This window comes from Thermobia domestica, chromosome 2 (genome assembly GCF_964235325.1).
Source record: "Thermobia domestica chromosome 2, izTheDome1.hap1.1, whole genome shotgun sequence".
In the NCBI taxonomy this organism is placed as follows: domain Eukaryota; kingdom Metazoa; phylum Arthropoda; class Insecta; order Zygentoma; family Lepismatidae; genus Thermobia; species Thermobia domestica.
Window position 1 is genome coordinate 85,366,928 of NC_137455.1, and position 12,353 is coordinate 85,379,280.

General features: G+C 35.3%; 1 protein-coding gene across 2 annotated transcripts in view; it reads right to left on the reverse strand.

Annotated features, from left to right (window-relative positions):
* The window catches only part of LOC145673773 (influenza virus NS1A-binding protein homolog), a 109,235-nt gene that overhangs the window by 61,000 nt on the left and 35,882 nt on the right, over positions 1–12,353 (reverse strand). Inside the window, exon 1 of one of the 2 annotated variants that reach the window (XM_081743537.1) lies at positions 10,804–10,955. The exons of the other annotated variant lie outside the window; for it this stretch is intronic. The gene's annotated coding sequence lies outside the window, so the exon portion shown is untranslated. Of the gene's footprint in view, positions 1–10,803; positions 10,956–12,353 lie in introns of those variants that run through there. 2 annotated transcript variants of the gene reach the window in all.

Genomic DNA, 12,353 nt, shown 5'->3' on the forward strand with positions numbered 1-12,353 from the left:
ACAACAGATAAGCATAAATGGATTCAAGTGGGTTTGCGCACCTGAGTGCGGAATACTACGATTTCGGGCGTGGAACTTAAATAGATTTTCTAATTTATATATATATATATACGCACTCGGTACCGAAGGCCCAGAAATTGGAATTTTTCTTCTGTTCTGGAACCGAAACCGATATTGAAAGTGGAAGCGAAATTACAGAGAAAGAAGTACTGTAGGTTTTGTAATGAGTTGAGTTGATTTTAGTTTAGCGTCCCTATCAGCAGCGAGGCTACATGAGTCATGGACCTACTGATTAACGTGGAATCCGAACCACATGAGCTCCCGCCGGGAATCGAACCCGGGGCTCCCACAGGTTTTGTAATGAAACCGCTACAAGTGGATCATTTCACAGTTCCTCAACATTGTTTGCGACTTGTAATGATCTATAGCTAATGATTTGCAAATGATTATATCAAAATGTATTTCGATTTTCTTCTAGTTCTTGAAGCACACCGAACATTTTTTGTTTCGTTGAGATTAACAACCCTGTCTAGCCATTCCGTTGCTTACGGCTGAAATCTGACTAGAATGAGGAAGTGAATTTCCTCTCCCTGCCACCATTTTTTAAAATGAGTTTCGAAGAAGGCTGTTCCAAATATTGGATCTTTTTAAAACACACAAATTTTAAAGCTTTCAGATTTTTTTCTTTCCTAGTTTTGATAAATCAACTTACGGACATTCCTCAGTATCCTGATTTTTCCCTGCCCGTTACTAAACCTCAACTGTAAGTGGATATTGAAGTTCGTGATTCTCTTAGATGTGGATAAGAAGTAATACTGATTTTTTTTTATTATTATTATCTTGATAATTATAGTTTTAAACAAGCGGAATTGAACCGAACTCAGAAGCTCCTGTCGTGCAAAGCTGTGGAACCGTTGCCGAACCGAGGTCGGCCACCAAATATAGTGAGCTTTATTCCTCAGACAATGGGCTACTTGCCCACCAAATTTCTTTCAGATCCAGCTATAAGTTACTGAGAAATAAAATACCACATACATACACCTGGAGTGAAACTATACAATCCCATATAATTACGCCGGAAGCTAAAAATTTATTCTAAGTTTCCTATCGGTGAAAAAAAAAAAATCAGGGGATATGCACAGAAATCGCATATTAGTCGACCTAAAAAAGATTTAAAACATTTTATTCACTGTAAACTTGAGAATTTCTGGAGAGGGGGAGTTCTAACTCTTAACTCCCTCTCAGTACATCCTTGACATGGGAGACCCGGGTTCGATTCCCAGCGGGAGCTTATGTGGTTCGGATTCCACGTTAATCAGTAGGTTCACGTCTCATATAGCCTCGCTGCTGAAAGGGACGTTAAACTCGAAATCATCATCAGTATATCCTTGAGTGAAACTGTACGTAAAGTAAAATTTGCACTTTAGAATTTATGCATGTAGACGATTATATAGTGTCATAATACAATATTCATTTTCATACTCTAATTCTAAAATCAAATTAACTTGTAATACCTATGAACCGGGCTTAGTGGCCATTTCCGTTGTAGATGGCATGCATAAAATCATAAGTTTGAAAATGAATTTAATATTCGCGTGTAGAATTTATGCTTACTCAATGCCCGGATATGACATAACACATGATACATAACTCAACGAGTACTTTCTGACCGAATGAAAATGACACATGATAACTACTAAGTAGTTTCAAAACATAGTTGTTAGTACACCTAACAACCCTTCTACATAGATAATCTAAAATCACAAGTCTCATACGCAAAATATTTCTTCGTTTTACAGTTAGCTAATACATACTGTCTGATTATTTTATTAGATTCTACCTAACAGCTGTCGTGCGCGTCCGGACGTCAATATTAGCCGGATTCTTTGATTAGTATTGAGAAACTAAGACTTACAATAGCACTTACGCAAAATCTCATACTATCGAAACAAATTAGCATGTTGCAATTCATTTAGATCAGTTCTTGAACAAAATAATCATGGAACAGTTGCACACAGGTCCCTCGCATGGCATAGATTCTCAATTCAATTGAATTAATTAATTAACCCTTTTAAATTTAATCAATTACACTGAAATCAGGAAATGGCATGCTACTGTCTACGTGACGATGAATTCACTACAATGTCCTTGAACATGAATGCCAGCCGCACAACAAAAAGAAAGCAAACTGCATGAACAATTGTTATGATTGACAATTATATTCATTCACTTAGGATTCCAGTGCCACCCAGCAATATCCGCCCCAGATCATTCAACTAAAGTTACGTCCTATATCTATCCCAGTTGGCACTTATAGTATTTCTCTAGTACAATTTCGATGTTCTTTAGAGTATGATGAGACATTTACGTCATTTGTATTCCCTCATACTCCTAATACATTTGGTGAATGTCTTCTGATATATTCTGTGAGACCCCTCTAATCTGCAGCAACAACTGTTTAGCCCTTAACATAATCCTATGACTATTCTCTCGCTCTTCTAAGTCATCTTTGTGTTTATACTCTGCATTTTGGAATTTTCATATAAGGAATAAACCGGAAATTTCCAGATACAGTATGGATAAAATTACGATTTTCGGTAGCCTCATTTTCTCACAATATTCGAACTCATATTTTTCATCTAATTATTCCGAAATTTTGGGCTACCAGCCAAACATGGGCAAGCATGCGATATTTCCTGAATACCGCAAGAATGTTCAGAAATAATAATCTATTTTACAGTTCACCTATAGATTGATAATATTAAATATTTCCATTCATAATACATATATAGGAAGTCTGAAAAGCCAGTTACATAATCGTTAATCACTAAAGCAATCAAAGTAGCGATTAAGACATTCTTCTGTTGATATGATAATCGTAAATGATAACATTCACAATTTATAATCATTTTCTTCATTGTCGTCGTATTCAGATAAAATAATAAAGTGCAGACTACCGTACTTTCTCATTCATTTATTTGGTTATTAACTTTATTAATAAAAAAAAATGAATTAACCCACTCTGTAGGATTGTTGACGAAATATAAATTGTTACAGTAAAATTTGAAGAAGAAAAACTCAACAACCATAAGTAAACGTTTGTCTTTTTCTGAGAGAAATGAGTTAATATATTGCAGAATTATTCACGAAAATTTCAAGATATTGGTAAAATTGTCAAAACAGTTTTCTAGAAAACCGTCACACAAACACACACACACAAAACTCAACTTTCTTACTAATCTACGATACTTTTCATTTGTTTTTGTTAGAAAAACTAATAATGCTATAAAACAGGGTTAAGTAATACAACAGGAGAAATAATAGAATATTTATTTATCCTATGATATGAAGTATTAAATGTTAAAATCATTAGAACAGTTTCAGAAACTGGCAATTTGATTTTTTTCGTCTGGTCAGCTACTACTTTGCATGTAAGTAGAAAATACAAACTTACCCCCCGGAATCTCTCATATCCCGATACAAGTCTAAAAATTTGGTTTTGAACAGTCACCTGTGCAACAAACGGACAAACATCCAAAAAGCATTTTTCCCCTCGCTATGTGTGGTCACAAAACACGCAAATCCGTTGAAATCTTGAGTTTTTTCAGGACCCAAGCCTTCACTATATCCATGGGCGGCGATTAGGGGGGGACAAAGGGGGGCAGTTGCCCCCCACTTTTTTGAAGTAACCCATTAAGTTATATAGTTTCATTTAGAAATATAAGGTTTTTGTATGTATTACTGGTTCATAGAAAAAATGGTGCCATATAATATTTGCCGTTGCGTAAGTACGTCGGTTGTCTTCCCGTGGAGTTAAGAAAGCAACAAGAACTGGGTTTTAATTGCCACCGAAAATAACCCAAAAATTAACCTTTTGGAGCACAACAATTCCAGCATACTTTCACTTCTTACAAGGGCTGGATATGTTAGCCGCTTTGAAACTAATTGAGAGAACATTTCGCAAAAAATAAATTTTTCACAAGTTATTCTTTAATTGCACAGAAATTGACAGTTCCTAAAATGTCTTTTCTTCTAATAGTAAGGAATATCGATTAAAAAGAGAGTAATATGAAACAACCTGCTTTTACCTTATTTTGCAGTGTAGCATACGAGTGAAGTGGTGTGTTTAGGCGTGTACGAGTTATATACAATTAAATCTAGTGAATTCAACATAATTCTAGGTTTTAGAATTATTTTGTATAACTGGAGTGTGGAGTGATTCTAATATTGTCATGTTTTGATGTGGTCAAAAAAAAAAAAAAAGTGAAAACTGCACCTAATGGCAAAGAACATGTTTCGGGAAGCTGCAATTTTTTTTTTTTCTTTTTAATGTAGCATATGCTTGTAGTATTCACTGTCTTTCATTTTCTAAGAGTAATAACATACATTTAATAGCATGTATGGAATTAAAAATAAAGTTATGCATTAATCCCAGTTTCAATGTAACTTCTACGAAACAAGCCTCATTATTCATTACTATGATTAATATTGTCCTTTCCATTTATATGCTTTGCAAATTTGTTATTAAATAATTCTGATCAAACAATTTTCCAGGCAGAATTTTAAGATGTTGATGAGCAAGGAATCAAATTTCTCTTTACACTTACACGGGATTTGTAATAATGTATATATTTATTACAACTTCATGTTGAGACCTATGACGTGATTCAGTAATCCAACAAAATCAGAGTCGAGATAATGTCATGGGAAAGGGTCCGTTCTATGTAAATTGATCTTGCATAATGTTATGTGCACCCTCCAATTGCATTGGATTCCAGTTTCAGTGTGTTTTGGTGCCTATGGAGACATGACACATTTTGGAGACGACGCAGTTTCAATTTATGTCTCGTCACACCCCTAAAAATTTGCTTCAGTCACCATTCTTTGTTGGATAGTAATGCATATTATTGCACGTTTAGAATATTACGCATAGAAAGTAAATATTAATAACGTTTTTTAATATAGTTTTCTTTACCAATTTTATCATTTAAACACCTAAGATTTCTACTTGGTGCTTGAACTTACTTAGTAACGGAATTTCAGATATAGTTAGTTACGCTATACTAACCGGAAACATTAATAACTGTATATGTAAAGAAGAATTAGGGTGGAATTTGGAAGAGGTCACAACATTTAATAGTACCATTTTGGCATCATCTGATGAAAATCTAAAAGAAGATCATGAAATCCGAAGCTAGGATCCCTCAATTAGGAAGTTAAACTCTATATTATACCTTTTCTTTCACCAAGTGTAGAAATTATTGTATGGAACTACAAGTATTTTAACATTCTACAATAATAAAATACAGCAATTTAGAAATTATTTTTTTTATAACACAAGTATCAATCATCCAATACACACTTTTCTTCCAGCTTTTTTAGAGTCTATTTTTGCATTTTAGTACCGAGTTTATATACTGAGTGCGCCTATTTTAGGAATCTAAAATTTCATTTTTAGAATTAAAATTCCATATTCGACCCATGATTGAATCAAATGTAGGACGGTGATTGATCTATTTCTCAGTAATTTTACTCTTAAGATAAGGCAAAGTGAACCAAACTCAGAACTCCCGGCATTAAAAGCTGTGGAACATAGTTTATGTTGTCGAGCTAGTGTGTCCCTGACCAAGCTTGACCAACAAATATGGCAATCTTTAGTTCCTAGGTGACAGGCCTATTGAATCGTTGAGATCCCGCCAGTAGTTACCGAGAAATAAAGTATCCCCCTACACACACATTATATATATATATATATATATATATATACAACTCGAGTGGAACTGTAAGTGACCATTATGTCAATGTGCTTACGCCAGGAGCTTTGAAAAAAAAGGGGGAGAGAAAAAGGAACAGTATACAGGGTGTCCCAGGGGAAGGGGCAATACTTTGGAAAATGGTAGTATGGGTGATTCTAAACAAAAAAGTTCACATGAACATGGGTCCTAATCTCAACGGTTTGAGAGCTACAGGTTGTGAACCATTTTTGACTTGTTGCTTATTACTCACCCTGTATTTATTCTATAGAGGTGAGACATAGCGGATTTAAAATGTGATGGAATTGTCTTTTCAACGGTATGCAACAAGTGACAGTGGTGTCACTGGAAGAGAATTTATTGAGGGATATTTGAGAATCAGTGTTGCCATCCAATTTCTTTAAATAACTTCAACTTTCTCAATTTCACTCAATAGCTCCCCTTCTAAAGACAACACTGCCACCTACCACATGTTGCATACATTTGGAAAGGCCATTCCATCACCTTCCAAATCCACTATATCTCACCTCTGTAGGACAAAAAAAAAAATACAAGGTGAGCAATACGCAATATAAAGTCAAAAATGGTTCACAGTCTGTAGCTCTTAAACAGCTGAGATTATGACCCATGTTCATATGAACCTTTTTGCTTAGAATCACCCATACTACCATTTCCTAAAGTATTGTCTCTTCCTCCTGAGACACTCTGTATATGAAATCAGGCGAGCAATTAACTTTATATCATTTGATAAGAATTGCGCAAAGAGGTTGCTAATTAGGTCAACAATTAAATGCTTTTAAATTTCAATCTCAGGTGCGACTGACTTTAGTTGCATTCTACTATTTAACTAATCTGTCCTCTTGATATCAAAGAAGTGACAATCAAGTTTTACTGACTCATTGCTAGATTTGACGTTACTGGTTTTCCTCTATTGTTATAAATCCTGTACAAACAATACTTCGTTTTATTGAATGCTTTCAATAGATATTCAATGACAAGAATAAAAGCCTCAATGATAATACAATAATCCAAATGGTTCATCACCCTACACTTAATGCAAGACAGTAGGTCAAAACACTTTACCACATTCTCATTTACTGAATGGTTCTAAGATACCAAAATACAAATTGGTAGTTCTATAAAGGTAAGACTGGTGCCTTGTTGCTTATTTAACTTATGTCCCACCTTACACTCTTTATGTTAGGAAGGGGACTACATCAAAAATCGAATACTATGATCATGCATTAAAGAAGAATATGAGCTAACTTTGTTATATTAGATTTCCAAATTGTTATGTGTGAACATAGGAAGTCTTATAGTATGTCCGTCCGTTTATCGACGGGTATCAAAGCAGAAACGATAAGAGACAGCGAGAAACTGCTTTCTCGAATCGATTCAGCATTTCAAGAATAGGTTCTATCGCTTCCCTTAATCCTCTATTTCAAGCGGAAGTGGTAGAAATAGACCACTTCCGGTTTTAACGTTGGTCGACATAGTGCAAAATAGTAATAGGTAGCGAAAAGTAGATTCTGTCTCCACTCTTTATCTCTACTAAAACCGGAAGTGATAGAATCTCATTGAAACTTCCGGTTACAATATTATAATTAAGAAAAACGGTAATAGAAAGTGACAAGTAGTTTTTGATATAGACCCCGAACCTCTATTTTATTTCATCTCTTATTTTTCTATTGAAACCGGAAGTAGTAAAAACTAGTACACTTTCGGTTTCAATATTCATTCCCATATACCTATGTAGTAGTAATTGAAAAGTATAGCAAGAAACTGATTTTGACATGACTTCAGCGTCCTAAAACTGGTTCTCCCTCTCACATTATTTCTCTGGTTTCAGGATTGAAACCGCATAGCTTGGAAGTCTACTTCAATCTCACGATGTGAAACAAAACTGATTTGTTACTCAAAATGGCGAAGACCAACTATTGGTTTTACTCATAAATAAGCTCTGCAAAGACAATTAAGAAAATCATGAAAACGTACATTCATAAATTAATGAGTGAGTTTATAATAAGGATTAAGAATATCTAAACACGTTTGCCTATGTGTTTACGCAAACTTTAATTCTTAAATGTTTCGAGGGTTGCATATTAGTGTTAGTTATGTGAAATGTACACTCATGTCCAAAATTTTTGTCGCATGTCTATAAATATGTTATTGTAGGAATATAATTCGATAACGAATTCGCCTGGTATTTCTTATAATGTTAGTATGTGTATAATCGGCAAAGACATGTATGTGGCAAATTTCATGTCAAAAGAGCAGTAAATAAGAACAATAAAACGAAAATAAAATGTTCTTATCCATTTAGCAACATTTTGTTTTACTCATGCTAATTTTCGTATTTATAATTCTTTTCCTATGAAATTTACCACAAATATACACTTCTCGACTCTACATATAGTATCAGTATTAAAAGTACCCTGCAAAATCATTATCAAATTATATTCTTACAAGAAGACAGTTATAGATATGCGACAATAATTTTGGACATGAGTGTACATTTATGAATTGGCACATTGTAAGGCCCAAAATAAACAGAAGATTAACTTCCGCAGAGGATCATTTCTATCAAGAAAATTCAGTTTTGAACGCAAGCCTGCTTATTTATATTTGTACTATTACATTTCCCTAATATAATTTAGAAGACTCAATGTACTAAGTTCCTTTAATTGAGCCTTGGAATACGTTCTCCCAGACTTGGAATATATATAAAGGGATAGCCCACGACGAAATTCCCTCAGAGCTAAGAAATTCCAATCACCGGAGGCGTGCCTTCGATCGTGCTCTACATGAGGTACCAGTATTTCTCTAATATTACTTTTACTTCTGTTTGTTTACTTGTATCTTGAAGTTTAACATCCCTTTCCAGCACTGAGGCTACATGCGACGTGGACTTACCGTTTAAGGTGGAATCCATACTACCATAATGAGTTCAGATTTTGTAATGCTCCCTCAATGAAGAGTCCAATCCGGGACCACCTGAACCTAAGGCGCACGCACTAGACTTGCGAGGAGGACTTTCACTATCTATGAACGGAAATATCATAAACCACAGCTGATAGGGGATCAAGAGATCCAGTGAGTTTCGTGATTTTGCAGAGCCGGAAGCCAAAGAGCTTAATCTGTTTCACTATTTTCCATTAATCTATTAACAAAAGGCACACCACACACTATATGAATAACTACAATAACGGGAATTCGGTAATTTTGTGTAACTGGTTGGATGTGCAGACGCATCGATTCCTATGTAGACCATCTATGTACACTAGCGTACAGCAAAACGTGGATTTAATCCTAGAACGAAATAAATAATTTTGAAAAAAATATAATATGGAACCGAAAGCTCCAGCCATTCTTTGCACAGCAAAAATACATTTATGGAATTATTTTTTTGCGAAAAATTTGAACCCCTCCTCCCTTAGGATACGCACTTTAATCAAAGTGAAATCACAAAATTCCTGGTTGATCCATGTTCTATGTGTTCAAAAATTCATTTCAAACGGCTGATACATTTTCTCGGTTATGAACGGAAAACGGGAAGTCAGATATTTTAGAAATTACTCCCTCTCCCAGGTGAAATTTTCCAAAAAACCATGGATTCGATATTAATATCGGTCGTTTTCGATTATTTTTACTTGTCACCCGTTACCACCACCACAGTATTTTTTCCAGATTGTAAGTCAAGTAAATACCGAGTTTAGTTGAAACTACTGAGGCGTTTCAGTTATGCTGGAACACATTATATACACATACGTAACAGGATGTTCGCAAACAACAAAAGCTTTCATAAATGAATCATGTGAAAACATGAACAAAATTATGGACCAACATTGGTGCACAAATCCGTCATTTCGGAACCATAGTTTGCCGAAAATTGGTAGGAAAATTTTATTAATGTATCAGTGGACACTTGCCCTTACTTAAGCCGATTTCTCCCAAGTGAACCCCGCGCTAAAGTTTCTCGGCTTGTCAAGTACACTATATTGCAAGTTGGGTAGTTATTCTTTTAATGAGAAGTTTATATACACCGAGTTTCATCTTTCTAAGTAGACCGGCTCGTGAGAAACTATTTTTGAACCACTTTTAGGCACTAATGTCACAAAAACTTAAGTTAGGCCAGGGTCCACCCATGTACCAAAATGAGTCCAGTGGTGCAGAGGAGTAACCGTCACGCATTTATATAGGCTATTTCATATTATATCCTGTATTACTATTCTAGCTAAAATGCCCGTACTTTGCACGGGTTAGATAAAATATCTATGTAAACAAACTGAACAAGAAAAGAAAAAACACTTATTTTACTAATGGATTTGACACTGATATCGGTCATTTTGGATTATTTTTACATGTCTCGGTGACCCCGGTGACCCCCGGCCCGCAGCCGAATGGGGTGAAGGTGGAAGTTAATTCGATCGGAGATTCACCATTGATCTCAGCGACCGCGAAAACTATCAATGTGACACTAATATCGGTCATTTTCTACTACTATTACATATCCCGGTAAACGTCCCCCCCCCCCAGTTCGAATTTTGAAAGAAAAAAACCTCTTCGTCTTGGTCTGGGGCCTGGACGAAGGTACCCGTGACCAAAATTTGGTAACTCTCGGTCCACTCGTCTAGTCCCCAGGCCGCACACACAGACAGACAGACACAAAGACACACAAAACTCTTTATTTTATTTATATTAGAAGATTCCTGATTTCGCGTAATGATTCATTACCGAAAGTTACTTGATATTGTTTCCGAACATCCTGTATATGGATCATATTCTAAGCTACAACTAATTCTCTCTTTTTTTCTTTTTTCTTTTTTTTTTCCTACAAGGAACGTCGATTGCTTGAACTGCACCACATTCGTCCTCACTGCTGTCACGGGGATGAGTTCGCATGACGTAAATGAACAATGTAATCAAGACAAGCGTTCGCGTGTATTTCCTCTATATTATACTTGTTTACCTTGGAAACGACAACTACTAGAGTACGTGGCACCACTAATTTCTTTTTTTTTTTTCTTCTTCTGTTTTACAGAACACTTACCAGAAGCTAAGGATTTTTCGGAAACGTCTACACTTCCACATATACACTGATACACAGAGCACAACTTCCCAAGGCTTCTCCAACGCTGACACGTGAAGGAATGATCACGTTTGTCTGCTGTATGAGTAATTGAGAAAACCAATAGAGATTACTAGAAAAAAAAAGTTCGAATGTCCAATGTTCCATCAGATACTCTCGCTATTGTATTTAACTATGGCAAAGAAGGCGTTTACTCACTAGCTCTGCTAATATTTTAAGTATACAAGAACTCCTGTTAGCCTACTCAAGAAACTACTAGAAGCTATACACATTCTATTATCTGCGCAATATAAACACACTTCAATAGACAAAACAGATGGAGGAAACGCGATAGGCTAAATTATCACATTTAAAGGGAACAGAGTTATGATGTAAACCTACACATACAAGTATATAAAGCTGTGTTTCACTTCATACTATGAATGCTCTAAGCACAGCATAAGTAGAGTGCAATTTCTTATTAATGTTGACGTGGAATTATTATTAGCTTTGATTAGTCTGATGATACTGATATTTATTAATTACGCCCACATTCATAATTTGGTCAGCCCTAGTTTCTAATACTAAATGAAATGTACAATCTTTCGGAGTATTACAAAGGTCTGGACTCAAGGCCGGCCTTAGGTGGTGCGGGGACCGATTGGGAACAATTTGCGGGGCCCCAAGTTTACAACTAACTTGAGCCAAGGTCTGCAGAACCATTATATATATATATATATATATATATATATATATATATATATATATATATATATATATATATATATATAATGCTCTCCTTGTTGGTCTAGTGGTTAGCGCGTGCTCCTGTGGTGTACATAGTCTTGAGCCCGATTTCCGGTTGGAAAGCACACAAAATTTAATTTTATAATCATTTCTTGCAATCTGCAAAATTGAAAATATTCTGGTGAAAACTCTCACTCTGTCCATTGCTTATTTCAGCTAATTTTTCAGAGAAATAACTCAAATGGAAGTGCAGACAGTGCATGAATTTTAAAATACATATTTCACCCTTGTACCTCGCAATTTTTCACGAAGATTCTGTACCAGTATTTCATAATTTTCTTCTCTTGCAAGTAAACCTATTGATGTTGAAATCTAGTTTCTTGACCAAACTTGGCAGAGAAGTGTATCAAGAAACGAGAGTAAGCAAAATTTAAAGTGCTTCCGTCCATAAAGAGGCCGCAGTGGCCAAAAACCTGATTGATCAGAATGAGCCATTACAATATGTTTCAAGTTTGAAAATTTCATTTTACTTGTAAAACGGGTAAACGAATGAAAAAAAAAAAAAACCATTAACCCACACCAGGAGGAAGTAGACATCTATTTGAGGTATGCTTATCATGGCCGCCATCTTGAAGTCGGCCTTCTTGTATCTCGCTCGACTTTTTTAAATAGGAAGAGGGTTATGTAATGTAATAAACTGGGCTAGAATTTTACGAAAAATATAATGAAGTCTACGTTTCCATAAGTTTATATTTGTAAGACATATTGAAATGCACACGGATATG